Source organism: Argopecten irradians, chromosome 7 (genome assembly GCF_041381155.1).
Source record: "Argopecten irradians isolate NY chromosome 7, Ai_NY, whole genome shotgun sequence".
In the NCBI taxonomy this organism is placed as follows: domain Eukaryota; kingdom Metazoa; phylum Mollusca; class Bivalvia; order Pectinida; family Pectinidae; genus Argopecten; species Argopecten irradians.
The window spans coordinates 20,628,677-20,646,852 of record NC_091140.1 but is presented as its reverse complement, the minus strand read 5'-3'; the positions used below and the strand labels follow the sequence as shown (position 1 = coordinate 20,646,852).

At 33.6% G+C, this 18,176-nt stretch overlaps 1 long non-coding RNA gene across 2 annotated transcripts; it reads left to right on the top strand.

Moving 5' to 3' along the window:
* The first annotated feature begins 237 nt into the window (after window positions 1-237).
* On the top strand, window positions 238-1,981 carry LOC138327814 (uncharacterized). 2 transcript variants are annotated; one of them, XR_011209105.1, is made up of 2 exons: window positions 238-512; window positions 1,884-1,981. It is a non-coding gene; the product is annotated as an uncharacterized lncRNA (long non-coding RNA). The 2 variants fall into 2 exon arrangements; XR_011209106.1 differs by having other exon boundaries at window positions 238-759.
* Window positions 1,982-18,176: the final 16,195 nt, after the last annotated feature.

Here is an 18,176-nt window from a genome sequence, read left to right as displayed (position 1 = left end):
GGGAAATGACAGGATGTGACGTCACGAGGACAACGGCAGTGTGAGCTGTGTATGTTTGGTAGTGGGGTTATAGCACAAAGGTGGACATATATATATATTCCTGAAATGGGGCTACGATAATTTGACAAATATATATTCAGTTATGATGACGATTTGATCATATTATATGAGGAAATATTGCAACTGAAATAAGGCTAAAATACACATTTATAATCAGTCTAAAGGCACCACATTTGGTACAAATTTGACATATTTTTTGCGATATTTTTAATATGCATTCCTTGTGATTCAATGTTTGTCAGTTTCTGACAAGGACTGCCTCTGGGGTGTACGTCCACAATAAAAAAAAATTATCGTCGTAACTGCAAGCTAAAAATAGACCGGTTTTATTCTTCACTACGTCACTTCCGGTTTTGATACAGCGAGCGGACCCCTTTTGGTACACGGGACGTTTTGCTTTGAGATTCTCGATTTATATGCTGAAATTTTAATTTATGCACTTTGATGGAAAGGTATGGTATTCATTCATCATTCTGTGTGACTGTCTTTGATATTTACCGACGATTATTTAAAAAGTACCGCCATTCAAAACACTACCTAATCTGGCGAGTCATTTCCCGTATTTTTCAGTGAAATTGAAAGACGGTTTGGTGTTACATGTACAATTGAAATATGAGGAATATCCACTACACTTCTTCATATAAACTGATTTAAAATAGAACATACCTGTTTCAGAATATTCTGCAATCTATAATCCCGGTAAATACCAATTTTCAAAACTTTTTAAAATATGTTATCAAAACGAAACAAGCACCTGCTCATTTGCATATAAAATTTGAAATAACATGCCTAAACAGTCCATATTATAACTAGGCCTATACTATAGATCTATCCAGTATCCATTCTCCAAATGAAGCATTAGAAACAACGCAAATAGAACATAATTATAAGATATGGTATCTGGTTTTATAAGATTTTATTAATTGTACCATGTAGTGTACATTACATATTGTGAAAAAAGAGCTTGTTCAGAACTGTTTGTATGTAAAATGTATATAACCTTATAATGTGCATGTATTTAATTTGATAAGACTTCATTTAGCCCTCAATACACAGCTAATGCATAATAGTACATACTTGCTGAAAATCTTGTTATGCAACTGTATCATGAGGTTGAGAACTTGTTAATAAATGTTATTTATATGAAAAATTAAAACAAAATCATAGATAGATACATGTAGGTATATTGGGTAATTGAAAATGTTTTTATGTATTATGTATGTATGATATTTAGAAATAATTTTATAAATTACAATACAAAATGAATTTATACACTCTTCTGTTTTAATTTTTTACAACTCAATTTTGTTATAATCTTCCATTTTTTATTTTAAAAGGTTTGCATTACAAAACATTACATATTTAAATTTTCCCATATTAATTTATTAAGAGGATTCAAATACATGTGATTCATGTATAATTATTTTATAGCATATATAGATATTTTTATGGTAAAACAAATACCATTCTATTCAATTACTGGGTATATAAATCACCAATGACTAGATATCCTTCCTTCTGTTAACTTATTATATGTAATTAATTATCTACATGTAAATCATTTTTACCTGGGAGTTTATCTGTAAAATGGTAAAATTATACAGGGAATGATATATATAAATATATCCTGTCCATTTTTACTGGAAGACCACAAATAAGAGGTTAAGAAAAGTCCTCATAATGGTCATGTCAATGCAATAATATTGTATTTTTACCTGTACATGGTGCATTTTGTTCCCATAGAACAAAGATACCCTATAATCAATAGCTCTGTACCTGGTATAATTTTTCATGTCTAATTTTCTATTTTGTTTATGTTGCAGGTATGGAAACCCCCATAATATAAGAAGAATTTCTTGAGGCTACACATACCTTTTCTATATGTAAAAACCAGACAGTATTAAATGCATGGAAACCATAATATTTTTTTTTTATTTCCTGAGTTTATCATCTGTTACAAAATTTCTTTTGTTCATTGGAAAACTGCAGCATTCAGCATTTAGCACAATAATTTTGGAACATATTGCCATATGCAAACCTATATGAAGACGTGAATGTCTCAGAAAATGGTTTTACTGTGAAATTAAGTATGATTTTTAAGAAAAAAGATCTAGTTTATAACTGGAATTGCCCTAATTATGCTTGTTAATTTTCAGTAAATACATTACAGCACTCATTAATATATCAATTTGTTCTTTCTTTAAAGTTATAATACTGGGAATCACAATATAGAGTATGCATGGTAATAGTATAGGTACAGGCAATATATACCTGGTACATGTACATTTATACTTGTAGGTACTAGGTAATACATGCAGGTACACTGTATAATTGCATATTAAGTTCATTAGTGGATAAAAATGGATGCAATAGGGCCTAAGGAGGTAGTACAGTTTCATTTAAACACAACAATACTGAACACACAATTACAATTCTTACAATATCTTCTTACAAGTTACAGATGAAAAAAATGATCCACGTTTGTTCAATTCAGGATCACTTGCAATTGGAATATGAATTATCTATACATGTATGTGTATACATGGCCTCACATTGATATTAGTTTTGATGCTATGCACTGACCATATTTTGGTTGGTATATCAATATTGATTCCTAAACACAGTTTTCAGAAATGCAGAATTTGTCATACCTGTTTAAGAATTTTTATATCTATATATTATATTTTATAACATTGCAACTTTAAATCAAGAATACAACTACCTTTTTAATGTAAATAGAAAAGATGGAGAGAGAGAATAAATGAAATATTTGTGAGCAATGTCTTCTATATAATGAAAGATCTAGGATGTACATGTAAGTTCAATGTTATATTTTTTCCATGACTGCATGTGACATTAAATCCCCATGGTGATTCTCAACACTGATCCAGTTTATTGCTGTTTTTTGTGTAATGAACTCTATTAACAATGAAATAGTATTTGCCTGCAAATCTGGATTAAGTCATTTTATAATTTTGAGGAACCACTTTAAAAAAATCTACTGAGATACTGCTTACATTAAGTTACATGTATCTGTACTGAGTACATTTGTATGTCATTGTCTTGGGGAAATGTCAATGGTCTGTTGTTTGATTATCTCATTTTATTTAAGACAAAAATTCATATGGTGTACATGTAGGTTATCTTACAATCTTAATGATTAATAGACAGAAAGTAATAATTGACACCAACACATAATACATATCCTTGCTATAAATCCGGATCTCATTAAACCCCCAACTGAGCACCTGGCCTGGTAGATCGTTTTAGTCAGCAACGTTGAGGCATGCGCATTGGTAGTAAAAACAAAAATGGCGAAGCGGGATTTTTGAATTGCGGTGTTACACTAAGAAAAGTGGCGTATCTGCGCTAATAAAAGAGGTATCGTTATGAAAATGATATCCGAAGAATTTTAGTGATATAGAGATTTATTTAATGCGTTTACTTTAGATGAAAACGGATAACAATGTAGCATAAAATAGCCGTCGAATGGCTCAACGGCACCCACTGCTAACATTTACGGCCATTTCGCCCATTTCGATGTAGGCGTATAGGAATATAATCTAGACGATCGAAGTCAAATTTGAGCTTAAATTGTCATTTTATACTTGTATTTTCATATCACAATAGTATAAATAACAAAACACAGTAACTAGGATTTTAGAGGGGAAAACCCTAATTTTGTACCAAAAGGGGTCGTGTACCAAATGGGGTACGGTGACGTTAGATTATAGTTTTTGGTATCATAATAATGATCGATATTGACCAAAATTCACAAAGAATTGGATATCCGAAATCTAGTAACTATCAGATATTTCAAAATTCTGACATTGTGCATTATATTTGCATTGTTCTTTCTCGACATGCCATTTGTAATTAATTTTACAGTTTTTGTTATAAAAATACATATGCATGTAACCAGAAACATTTATGATGTACAAATGTATACATGGGTGTTTCTGAAGTAAATACATGTAGTGGTTGATACACTTGTTATATGTTACGTACAAACGGTATATTTTACTTTTATTTTTAAACCAAAAATTTATAAGTGTTTACAAATATGACATTCTACAACAATAACATGATGGCCTATCGCTAACTTACCTGTGGACTGATATTTGACACGTGACGTGTGCCAAGGACGTATATGAGTCTCACTTATAAATCCTTGCGTGTGCTAATCACCACAGGGACTTGTAACGTAGGTTGTGAGAAAGTCTGTTGTGTATACATGTGTATACTATATAAAAGGACAAGGGAACCAACGGCTCGCTTGGAAGAGGTACACCTGCCTCTACAAAAGTCGACGGTATTCCGTCAAACATGGATAAATATGTATATATTAAATACTAATATATTCTTAAATAAATTTTCGATACGGAAAACACAACTTCAGACACGAAATAATATATTAACATACCTTTATTTCACTATGAACGCGGAAAATGCAGTCAGATTTCCTCACTGTCGTTTTGCTTGTCCACTGAAATCTAGGTTAAACACGTTTGAGTGGATATTAAGTACCCCATACCCGGACCCGAACTGGAAACCCCATATACACAGTGCCTGTATACTAAAAGCTACAATATTAATGTGGTAACGGTAAAGTAAAACATTAGAGTCTCGACTTAAGTTAGATTCTTCAATTAATGATACGTGTATTTTAAATAAAGGTACTTTTAAGAACCTTAACCATAAAACTTAATTTATACAAAGTCTGGGTACAGAATTCCAGTGCAGTATCGGGTAAGGGCGGGTACACTAAAAAGGTACCCATCATCAATTACAATATGGCGGATTATACGAACAAGAGTCGAGTGCTGGATCAAAAAAGTGTGATTCTTCGCTTAGTTCTTGGATTGGATTAATGAAAGAGTTATCGGAGATAGCCTATTTGTATTTGCAATGGGAAAATATCACCAGAAAGTGAAATGAATGCATACAAAATTTGTTACAAGGGAATATGAGTGCCTTTGACCTAGATTTCACTGGACAGGCAAAACGACAGTGAGGAAATCTGACTGCATTTTCCGCGTTCATAGTGAAATAAAGGTATGTTAATATATTATTTCGTGTCTGAAGTTGTGTTTTCCGTATCGAAAATTTATTTAAGAATATATTAGTATTAAATATATACATATTTATCCATGTTTGACGGAATACCGGCGGCTTTTGTAGAGGCAGGTGTACCTCTTCCAAGCGAGCCGTTGGTTCCCTTGTCCTTTTATATAGTATATAGGCCTATAGTACACATGTATACACAACAGACTTTCTCACAACCTACGTTACAAGTCCCTGTGCTAATCACCAAAGCGTGACAGGTCACTAAACACCTTTCTTACGTAATCCCCTCATTAGCCAGGGTTGATCACGCGTTTCAGTTACTGCAGTATACAGGTATAGAGATTAACACGGCACGACATTGAAAGTATTCTGATTTTGAAACTTGATATCTGATATTTGGATTAGACATAGACATCTTCAGTTCGTCTGACCCGTGCATGATTTATTGTTCTACATGTAGTAAAGACACTAATGAATGAACTTGAGCGAAATATCAACAAGTCGTCGGACGTACTGTATTACGACTTTATATGAAAGCTGAATATATTTCGTCAAAAAACAATTAGATCGGAAAATATTACTCCATCTAAATTCTAAATATGTGTTACGGTTATCAAAACTTGATATATAGAATTAAATCCACCAACTCACAGTAGAATTAAATGACAAACATATTTCTGGTAATTAAACAATGGTATTAAATGTGTATTAAGTCCCACGATCGATTTCAGACATAACACAATTAGTAGATGCATTTGCACACATACCTTAAGTCGTAATCGGGCAGGTTTTATGAAAAAGTCAGAATTTTGTAAACTCCGTTCAAGGATTTATTTGACCAGTAGACATTATACGACCCGGGTTGGGTTTTGAGTAACATAATCAAACACCGCGGATATACAACGTACATGGATTATTATGTACATTTTATTGTGCATAATTATGCAGTAATCGCGCAAAGATGTTCATTTATCTACGACAGGTACATCAATGTATTTATGGCATAAATCCCTATTTCCATGCATATCCAAAACTCATATCTGTAATTGAGGATAATATTAAATAGGTATCTGACATGTACACAGGTATTTGAGTCTTCAAAATCGATTTTTACAAACGGATGTCTGGTATCATAACATGACTAAATATTTCTGGTATCATGGTTATATACCTAATAAGTGACTGGTATCATACTTATATAACTTATCAATGACTGGTATAATAATTATATACCAAATTAGGGACTGGTATTATAATTAAATACTAAATTAGGGACTGGTATAATAATTATATACAAAATTAGTGTCTGAGATCATAAATATATACCTGAAAATTGACTAAGAGACTGGTATCATGATTACATACCTAATAAGAAACTGTTATCATAATTGCATACCAAATTGGTGTCTCATATCTCAAACATACACCTGATAATTAGCTGGTATCATAATTACACTCCTAATTAGTAACTGGTATCATAAGTACTTACCAATTTATCAACTGGTAACATAATTGCATACCTAACTAGTACCTGGTATCACAAACACATACCTGATAATAAGCTGGTGTCAAAATTGTGTCTGGTATTATAATTACATACCTGATAGTCGGCTGGTATCATAACATAACTAACTAGTGACTGGTATCATAACATACCTAATTAGCTTCTGGTATCACAATACATACCTGAAAACTAGCTGGTAAAATAATTACATACCTCATTAGCAACTGGTATCATAATTGCATACCTCATTAGTGACTGTTAACATAATTACATACCTAACTAATGTCTGGTATCATAACATAACTAACTAGTGATTGGTATCATAACATACCTAATTAGCTTCTGGTATCACAATACATACCTGAAAACTAGCTGGTAAAATAATTACATACCTCATTAGCAACTGGTATCATAATTGCATACCTCATTAGTGACTGTTAACATAATTACATACCTAATAATGTCTGGTATCATAACATAACTAACTAGTGATTGGTATCATAACATACCTAATTAGCTTCTGGTATCACAATACATACCTGGAAACTAGCTGGTAAAATAATTACATATCTCATTAGCAACTGGTATCATAATTGCATACCTCATTAGTGACTGTTAACATAATTACATACCTAACTAATGTCTGGTATCATAACATAACTAACTAGTGATTGGTAACATAACATACCTAATTAAGTGTCTGGTATCATATCTACATACCTGAAATTGGCTGGTATCATCATTATATACCTTATTAGCAACTGGTATCACAATTGAATACCAAATTAGTGTCTTGTATCACAAACACATACCTGATAATTAGCTGGTAGCATAATTGCAATCCTAATCAGTACCTAGTATCATAATTACATACCAAAGTAGTGTCTAACACATAATGATATAAGTGAAGTGTCTGGTATCATAATTACTTACCTAATTAGCAACTGGTATCATAATTACTTACCTAATTAGTGTCTAACACATAATGATATAAGTGTCTGGTATCATAATTACTTATCTAATTAGCAACTGGTATCATAATTACATACCTAATTATTGTCTAACGCATAATGATACAAGTGTCTGGTATCATAATTACTTACCTAATTAGCAACTGGTATCATAATTACTTACCTAATTAGCAACTGGTATCATAATTACATACCAAATTAGTGTCTAACACATAATGACATAAGTGTCTGGTATCATAATTACTTACCTAATTAGCAACTGGTATCATAATTACATACCAAATTAGTGTCTAACACATAATGATATAAGTGCCTGGTATCATAATGATATAACTAATTAGTGTGTAGTATCAAAATTACTTACCTAATTAGTGTCTAGTATTCGACATCTTCATAATGAGATTATTTTACTTACTTCATTTCAATATCGTTTTGCATTACACTAACACTTTAAATGTATAGTTTGTTCTCCGTTGAAATAAGACACTTCGACGTCAAACATATATTAACAGATTCAGTTTGACATTAAGATACATTATCTTATGCTTTGTACTCCATTCCGTAAAATAAAAATCGTATACATACAGTAGGATTAGCCTAGGCCTAATGTTGTAAGTAGCCTAGGTGGAATTTTAAAAATAAATATCAAACGTATTCACTATACAATGGCTCCAGACGCTAAATGAATGTTATTCGATTATTTCTTACACTCCTACCGTGTTTATATTGAAACTTTAAAAGCTTAGGCCTAAACTGTAGTCATCAGCTGGAAGTCATCATCATCTTTGTTAGAAACCGAAACTATCAACTAGCTCAGCGGATTTATGCACAAATACATAAGAAATGTGCTATTTTGGTTACAAGCATGAAACTTAGTATGCTTCTAGATAAATATATTATTAATGCACCATTCAAGATGGCCGTCATTCAGAATTTTCCCTAAAATAGAAAAATCGATATAGGATTGTCATATATCAGTTAAATGCTACAAAACAGTTTCCAAAATGCAGGAAATAATGCGTATGGTATAATAGATTCCAAATGATTAGATTTTAATACAACCAGAATTCAAAATGGCTGCCAAAAAAGGTGAAATTAATTGCATTTCCAAAATCAGTGTCCAATTTTCAACATAACCTATTTTTTCAATTCTTTGGTGGCTTATTGTATTTAACATGATCCCAGTACCATTCCACGATAGGCAAGACATTTTTTCTAATATTGGACGCACTTCCGGTTGTGCCATAGTCAAAATGGACGCCATAGTGAATTTCCGCCAAAACTTAAATACCAGTCATTTAAAATAAGATGCTATTCGGAATTGTTTTTATCACGCCTAACAAGCATTATCTTAAAAATAACGAAGGTGGTCATTATTATGTAGATGTTTTAGAAACATATGCTTTATTTTAAATTCTTGGGTACACAATACATGTATCTTAAATAACCAAGATTTCTTTGATGTATTCTATCGTTCTGCATTTTTGTCAGCACGTGCACCTCGCATATAAAGGGTAAATATGTGAACAATATCATATTTGACGAAACTAGCTACATGTTTTTTTAGTCTAGATCACACAAACTATGCGATATGGTTACCTGCCCATGTCATAAATATGGTTGTACTGTGAAAAATGCATCCAGAAATAACAAAAGGAAACTTCGCAATGCACAAAACGGCCATCTCCATCCATTGCAATAGACCTGGCTCATGATCAATCCAATGCCATAATCAAGAGCGAACGTTGTGCTATTAAATTTAAATCAAATCCCTAACTTTGAGTTGCAGGACCAGAATTAGTCATAATCATAACGGAATTCGAAACATCCATTAAAAACCCCACCAAACATAAATAAACACATAGAATAAAACAAGTCATCACAAAACGCGTTTGTCAAACATGCCGGAAACTTGGTTGATGTTTTAACTGGAATCCATTCAAAGAGTCATGATCTTGTAAACCTCAACACAAGGGACATAGCCGACTCGTTGATAGTCACATAGTTCAGAATATAGACAATGAATTTAAAGGCAACCAACAACTTTAGGCCTTTACTAAAGATCACCTCGTGTGCAGATCAAACGCAATTGCAGAGCCAATAAGAAAGAACAAACTGGCCAAATTCAGCCAACCATCCGCAAGAGAAACAAGTTTGCAAATATCCTCATTGAAAACATAATTACTTTTCTTAAGACTTTATATCGCTTGCCAGTAAAGACCTAGCTGAGAACCACGCCTCTCCACCATCACTCTCTCAACTTAAGTAAGGTTTGAAATCTTATCTTACTACCTCGAGACGTATGTGGAACCTCTGTAAACAGAAGATTTGACGGAGGAGTTAAAGTAAACATCCTCAGATTAGGTTGTTTCATAGCATTCGAAAACTACGCACAATATGTTTTTCCTGTCTTATCTGTACAAGAACTTCTCTCGCCCTGCAATCATAAGGAAGGCAACACGAGGATGATCATTCATATGACAGATGCTGTTAACGAAGAGTATGAAAAATTTCCCATCCAAACAGTGGACAGATACAGAAGTTGATGCCTTATTAGTAGCAGCTGTTACCAAATTCAGTATCAGCGAAGTATGGGTGGCCTATGAAACTTGGAATTATCGATATATCCTTGCTCGGATACTGTCTCAGCTTGTAGCCTTGAGAAATCATTAACCCTTCCATTATCCCATGCCTACACTAGATGTGTCGCTGTATCGGCATTTAATACACAATGCAATAAAACTGCTTGGGATACATATAAGATATACGGAGAAGCAAATCAAGCATTTCCAACATTATCAGGAGGACCAGAATATATACCAAGTAAGGTTTTCAGTACATTAGAAAAGTACATACGTAGCTCTGAACGACGGACGGAAGATTTCTGACAGATGCATGGTCGTCGTCCTGCCGGGTATTCGTTCTACTGTATATAATCTACAAGTAAGTTACGTTAGAAAATGTATGCTCATATAAAATATCTAAATATGTCGTTCTCATGGTTTGTTGTTCAATTCCGAAAAAAAAAGTCAAAACAAGTGATTTCTAGAATGATTTCCGATTAAATACTGAAAAATACAGATTATTGAAATATTCTACACCCGCTCTTGGGAATTTCAAGGACGCGTCTACAGTCAAACAAAAATTGAACACAATCGATTTCATATGAACGTGCACGAAAGAGGGAATTGCGTTGGTACCAAACCTAAGAAAGGTGTGGTGGCATTTCTTGAGGAAGATTGTAACAGTAAGATGATACCATCACCAGAAATAAACTGAAATTTTCTTTGAACAAATTGTATTCCTTTTGAGAGAATGGCACATTTAGAGAAAATTACAATATTGAAATAGAAAATTTGTCAATGCATGAAAAACATCGTAATATATAGCTCAGTATAGCCTAAATTGTGTTTTTAACTATTCGTTCCGATGTTACAAGATGGTATAAAGTGTATTCTGCTACTGTACATATCAATACAAAACCAAATAATGACACATAACATCGCAATAATTGGATGCAGATGGCATAAGGAATAAAATTGAAAATGATTTCAACTTCTAAGAACATTTAATGAATAACTTTCTCCAATTATTCTGTGAATAACAACGGAAAATTTCTTTTTTGTACAGTATTTAGCTTTTCAGACATCGGGCCGTCAGTACTTGGTAGTAGCATATATTGTATGCCGTATCTATCTTTAGTCTAACACAAATTCTAGTCGTAGATTTTCTGGCGAACCATGATTTGAAAATCATACAAAATGCATTTATTTGAGAAACATGTCAAAGAAATTCCAAATAGCTTGGTCACAGGTCGGTTCAGAAACCAATGAGGAAGGCCGCCTTGTCAATCACCTGTATAATTATATTGACTGACCCGTGTGGTGAGAGCTCTTCATGATATCGTAATGATATTTAACGGGGAGGAGCCATACGCTTCGCGTGCCTGTCAATGTATACTAGAACGAATATAAGTACCCGACCTACTATACCTTTCGACCGGGTACGAATTGGTCCCTATGTGTCGTAGTGGAGCACTGCCTCCGAAAATCATCCGGGCACAGTTTTCTATACTTTTTGTCGGTTTTCGATTATCTTATGCGTATACATGCATTTACATATTATTTTTGTCCAAACCAAACATAACTACCATTCTTTATATCTACCGTACCGCTCACAAGACGTCAAATTCACAATTTGTGGACTTGCCGTATAAATTCCCTTCAGAAAGACCTTCATATGTATTTTGTAAAAAAAATAATGCCTCGATGAGAATTTAATATTTCATGTGGTTCAGTTATATTGCCGAGTAGTTAAGCAATATCAAACAAGTACGATATAATGCAAACAGACGTTTTATAATGGTTTGCATAATCATTACTTTGCTCCATTAGCAGTAATAGGCACCAATTGTAGCTCTAAAGACACCATTTTCTGTCCAAAAGTCTTTTGAGCTACAATATTGCAGCTAAATGTATACCTGACCGACTGATTGATCAAAGGGACAGCCACGGGAGCACGCCAGTAGACATTATTTAGGCCAGTGATATATTGAATCAGATACACAGAAGAAATTAAGATTAATACATGTAATTAAATTTTAAAAACACAACGAAACTTGATGGGTACGGGTTAGCCAATCATGGGTACGAGCTCGCCAAATATTTTGGGTACGACTTCGCCAATTTTGGGTACGGGTTGGTGGGTACGAGTTGGAATGGGTACGGGTTAACTATACCCCATCTAAAAATAACCGTGCAATATACTTTTTCTATAAACTCAGTCGGCTGGTATCATAACATAACTAACTAGTGACTGGTATCATAACATACCTAATTAGTTACTGGTATCACAATACATACCTGAAAACTAGCTGGTAAAATAATTACATACCTCATTAGCAACTGGTATCATAATTGCATACCTCATTAGTGACTGTTAACATAATTACATACCTAACTAATGTCTGGTATCATAACATAACTAACTAGTGATTGGTATCATAACATATCTAATTAGCTTCTGGTATCACAATACATACCTGAAAACTAGCTGGTAAAATAATTACATACCTCATTAGCAACTGGTATCATAATTGCATACCTCATTAGTGACTGTTAACATAATTACATACCTAACTAATGTCTGGTATCATAACATAACTAACTAGTGATTGGTAACATAACATACCTAATTAAGTGTCTGGTATCATATCTACATACCTGAAATTGGCTGGTATCATCATTATATACCTTATTAGCAACTGGTATCACAATTGAATACCAAATTAGTGTCTTGTATCACAAATACATACCTGATAATTAGCTGGTAGCATAATTGCAATCCTAATCAGTACCTAGTATCATAATTACATACCAAAATAGTGTCTAACACATAATGATATAAGTGTCTGGTATCATAATTACTTACCTAATTAGCAACTGGTATCATAATTACATACCTAATTAGTGTCTAACACATAATGATATAAGTGTCTGGTATCATAATTACTTACCTAATTAGCAACTGGTATCATAATTACATACCTAATTATTGTCTAACGCATAATGATACAAGTGTCTGGTATCATAATTACTTACCTAATTAGCAACTGGTATCATAATTACTTACCTAATTAGCAACTGGTATCATAATTACATACCAAATTAGTGTCTAACACATAATGACATAAGTGTCTGGTATCATAATTACTTACCTAATTAGCAACTGGTATCATAATTACATACCAAATTAGTGTCTAACACATAATGATATAAGTGCCTGGTATCATAATGATATAACTAATTAGTGTGTAGTATCAAAATTACTTACCTAATTAGTGTCTAGTATTCGACATCTTCATAATGAGATTATTTTACTTACTTCATTTCAATATCGTTTTGCATTACACTAACACTTTAAATGTATAGTTTGTTCTCCGTTGAAATAAGACACTTCGACGTCAAACATATATTAACAGATTCAGTTTGACATTAAGATACATTATCTTATGCTTTGTACTCCATTCCGTAAAATAAAAATCGTATACATACAGTAGGATTAGCCTAGGCCTAATGTTGTAAGTAGCCTAGGTGGAATTTTAAAAATAAATATCAAACGTATTCACTATACAATGGCTCCAGACGCTAAATGAATGTTATTCGATTATTTCTTACACTCCTACCGTGTTTATATTGAAACTTTAAAAGCTTAGGCCTAAACTGTAGTCATCAGCTGGAAGTCATCATCATCTTTGTTAGAAACCGAAACTATCAACTAGCTCAGCGGATTTATGCACAAATACATAAGAAATGTGCTATTTTGGTTACAAGCATGAAACTTAGTATGCTTCTAGATAAATATATTATTAATGCACCATTCAAGATGGCCGTCATTCAGAATTTTCCCTAAAATAGAATAATCGATATAGGATTGTCATATATCAGTTAAATGCTACAAAACAGTTTCCAAAATGCAGGAAATAATGCGTATGGTATAATAGATTCCAAATGATTAGATTTTAATACAACCAGAATTCAAAATGGCTGCCAAAAAAGGTGAAATTAATTGCATTTCCAAAATCAGTGTCCAATTTTCAACATAACCTATTTTTTCAATTCTTTGGTGGCTTATTGTATTTAACATGATCCCAGTACCATTCCACGATAGGCAAGACATTTTTTCTAATATTGGACGCACTTCCGGTTGTGCCATAGTCAAAATGGACGCCATAGTGAATTTCCGCCAAAACTTAAATACCAGTCATTTAAAATAAGATGCTATTCGGAATTGTTTTTATCACGCCTGACAAGCATTATCTTAAAAATAACGAAGGTGGTCATTATTACGTAGATGTGTTTTAGAAACATATGCTTTATTTTAAATTCTTGGGTACACAATACATGTATCTTAAATAACCAAGATTTCTTTGATGCATTCTATCGTTCTGCATTTTTGTCAGCACGTGCACCTCGCATATAAAGGGTAAATATGTGAACAATATCATATTTGACGAAACTAGCTACATGTTTTTTTAGTCTAGATCACACAAACTATGCGATATGGTTACCTGCCCATGTCATAAATATGGTTGTACTGTGAAAAAGGCATCCAGAAATAACAAAAGGAAACTTCGCAATGCACAAAACGGCCATCTCCATCCATTGCAATAGACCTGGCTCATGATCAATCCAATGCCATAATCAAGAGCGAACGTTGTGCTATTAAATTTAAATCAAATCCCTAACTTTGAGTTGCAGGACCAGAATTAGTCATAATCATAACGGAATTCGAAACATCCATTAAAAACCCCACCAAACATAAATAAACACATAGAATAAAAACAAGTCATCACAAAACGCGTTTGTCAAACATGCCGGAAACTTGGTTGATGTTTTAACTGGAATCCATTCAAAGAGTCATGATCTTGTAAACCTCAACACAAGGGACATAGCCGACTCGTTGATAGTCACATAGTTCAGAATATAGACAATGAATTTAAAGGCAACCAACAACTTTAGGCCTTTACTAAAGATCACCTCGTGTGCAGATCAAACGCAATTGCAGAGCCAATAAGAAAGAACAAACTGGCCAAATTCAGCCAACCATCCGCAAGAGAAACAAGTTTGCAAATATCCTCATTGAAAACATAATTACTTTTCTTAAGACTTTATATCGCTTGCCAGTAAAGACCTAGCTGAGAACCACGCCTCTCCACCATCACTCTCTCAACTTAAGTAAGGTTTGAAATCTTATCTTACTACCTCGAGACGTATGTGGAACCTCTGTAAACAGAAGATTTGACGGAGGAGTTAAAGTAAACATCCTCAGATTAGGTTGTTTCATAGCATTCGAAAACTACGCACAATATGTTTTTCCTGTCTTATCTGTACAAGAACTTCTCTCGCCCTGCAATCATAAGGAAGGCAACACGAGGATGATCATTCATATGACAGATGCTGTTAACGAAGAGTATGAAAAATTTCCCATCCAAACAGTGGACAGATACAGAAGTTGATGCCTTATTAGTAGCAGCTGTTACCAAATTCAGTATCAGCGAAGTATGGGTGGCCTATGAAACTTGGAATTATCGATATATCCTTGCTCGGATACTGTCTCAGCTTGTAGCCTTGAGAAATCATTAACCCTTCCATTATCCCATGCCTACACTAGATGTGTCGCTGTATCGGCATTTAATACACAATGCAATAAAACTGCTTGGGATACATATAAGATATACGGAGAAGCAAATCAAGCATTTCCAACATTATCAGGAGGACCAGAATATATACCAAGTAAGGTTTTCAGTACATTAAAAAAGTACATACGTAGCTCTGAACGACGGACGGAAGATTTCTGACAGATGCATGGTCGTCGTCCTGCCGGGTATTCGTTCTACTGTATATAATCTACAAGTAAGTTACGTTAGAAAATGTATGCTCATATAAAATATCTAAATATGTCGTTCTCATGGTTTGTTGTTCAATTCCGAAAAAAAAAGTCAAAACAAGTGATTTCTAGAATGATTTCCGATTAAATACTGAAAAATACAGATTATTGAAATATTCTACACCCGCTCTTGGGAATTTCGAGGACGCGTCTACAGTCAAACAAAAATTGAACACAATCGATTTCATATGAACGTGCACGAAAGAGGAATTGCGTTGGTACCAAACCTAAGAAAGGTGTGGTGGCATTTCTTGAGGAAGATTGTAACAGTAAGATGATACCATCACCAGAAATAAACTGAAATTTTCTTTGAACAAATTGTATTCCTTTTGAGAGAAGAATGGCACATTTAGAGAAAATTACAATATTGAAATAGAAAATTTGTCAATGCATGAAAAACATCGTAATATATAGCTCAGTATAGCCTAAATTGTGTTTTTAACTATTCGTTCCGATGTTACAAGATGGTATAAAGTGTATTCTGCTACTGTACATATCAATACAAAACCAAATAATGACACATAACATCGCAATAATTGGATGCAGATGGCATAAGGAATAAAATTGAAAATGATTTCAACTTCTAAGAACATTTAATGAATAACTTTCTCCAATTATTCTGTGAATAACAACGGAAAATTTCTTTTTCGTACAGTATTTAGCTTTTCAGACATCGGGCCGTCAGTACTTGGTAGTAGCATATATTGTATAGCCGTATCTATCTTTAGTCTAACACAAATTCTAGTCGTAGATTTTCTGGCGAACCATGATTTAAAAAATCATACAAATGCATTTATTTGAGAAACATGTCAAAGAAATTCCAAATAGCTTGGTCACAGGTCGGTTCAGAAACCAATGAGGAAGGCCGCCTTGTCAATCACCTGTATAATTATATTGACTGACCCGTGTGGTGAGAGCTCGTCATGATATCGTAATGATATTTAACGGGGGAGGAGCCATACGCTTCGCGTGCCTGTCAATGTATACTAGAACGAATATACGTACCCGACCTACTATACCTTTCGGCCGGGTACGAATTGGTCCCTATGTGTCGTAGTGGAGCACTGCCTCCGAAAATCACTCGGGCACAGTTTTCTATACTTTTTGTCGGTTTTCGATTATCTTATGCGTATACATGCATTTACATATTAATTTTGTCCAAACCAAACATAACTACCATTCTTTATATCTACCGTACCGCTCACAAGACGTCAAATTCACAATTTGTGGACTTGCCGTATAAATTCCCTTCAGAAAGACCTTCATATGTATTTTGTAAAAAAATAATGCCTCGATGAGAATTTAATATTTCATGTGGTTCAGTTATATTGCCGAGTAGTTAAGCAATATCAAACAAGTACGATATAATGCAAACAGACGTTTTATAATGGTTTGCATAATCATTACTTTGCTCCATTAGCAGTAATAGGCACCAATTGTAGCTCTAAAGACACCATTTTCTGTCCAAAAGTCTTTTGAGCTACAATATTGCAGCTAAATGTATACCTGACCGACTGATTGATCAAAGGGACAGCCACGGGAGCACGCCAGTAGACATTATTTAGGCCAGTGATATATTGAATCAGATACACAGAAGAAATTAAGATTAATACATGTAATTAAATTTTAAAAACACAACGAAACTTGATGGGTACGGGTTAGCCAATCATGGGTACGAGCTCGCCAAATATTTTGGGTACGACTTCGCCAATTTTGGGTACGGGGTGGTGGGTACGAGTTGGAATGGGTACGGGTTAACTATACCCCATCTAAAAATAACCGTGCAATATACTTTTCCTATAAACTACTTCCGGAAAAATCGTGCAATATCGTTTTTATCGGTGATTATGTGGCGTGTTTTTGACCAATGAGAAGTGACAAAAAATCCAGAAAAACAATAAATCCTGATATTAATGCCTGACCTGTAGTTTGGCCCTAAATGACCTTAGTTGCCGAAGGTCCATAAAACTCAAATAAACAAACTGATCCATCAGAGTTGCTTCCCCTTGTTTTAATCTGAAGAGTACCTGTATATATGGGACATGAGCCATAGAGTACCATATATAACCATTTAACAAGTAACATTTACAATTTACTTGTAAATGAAAAACAAGTAAACACTAATG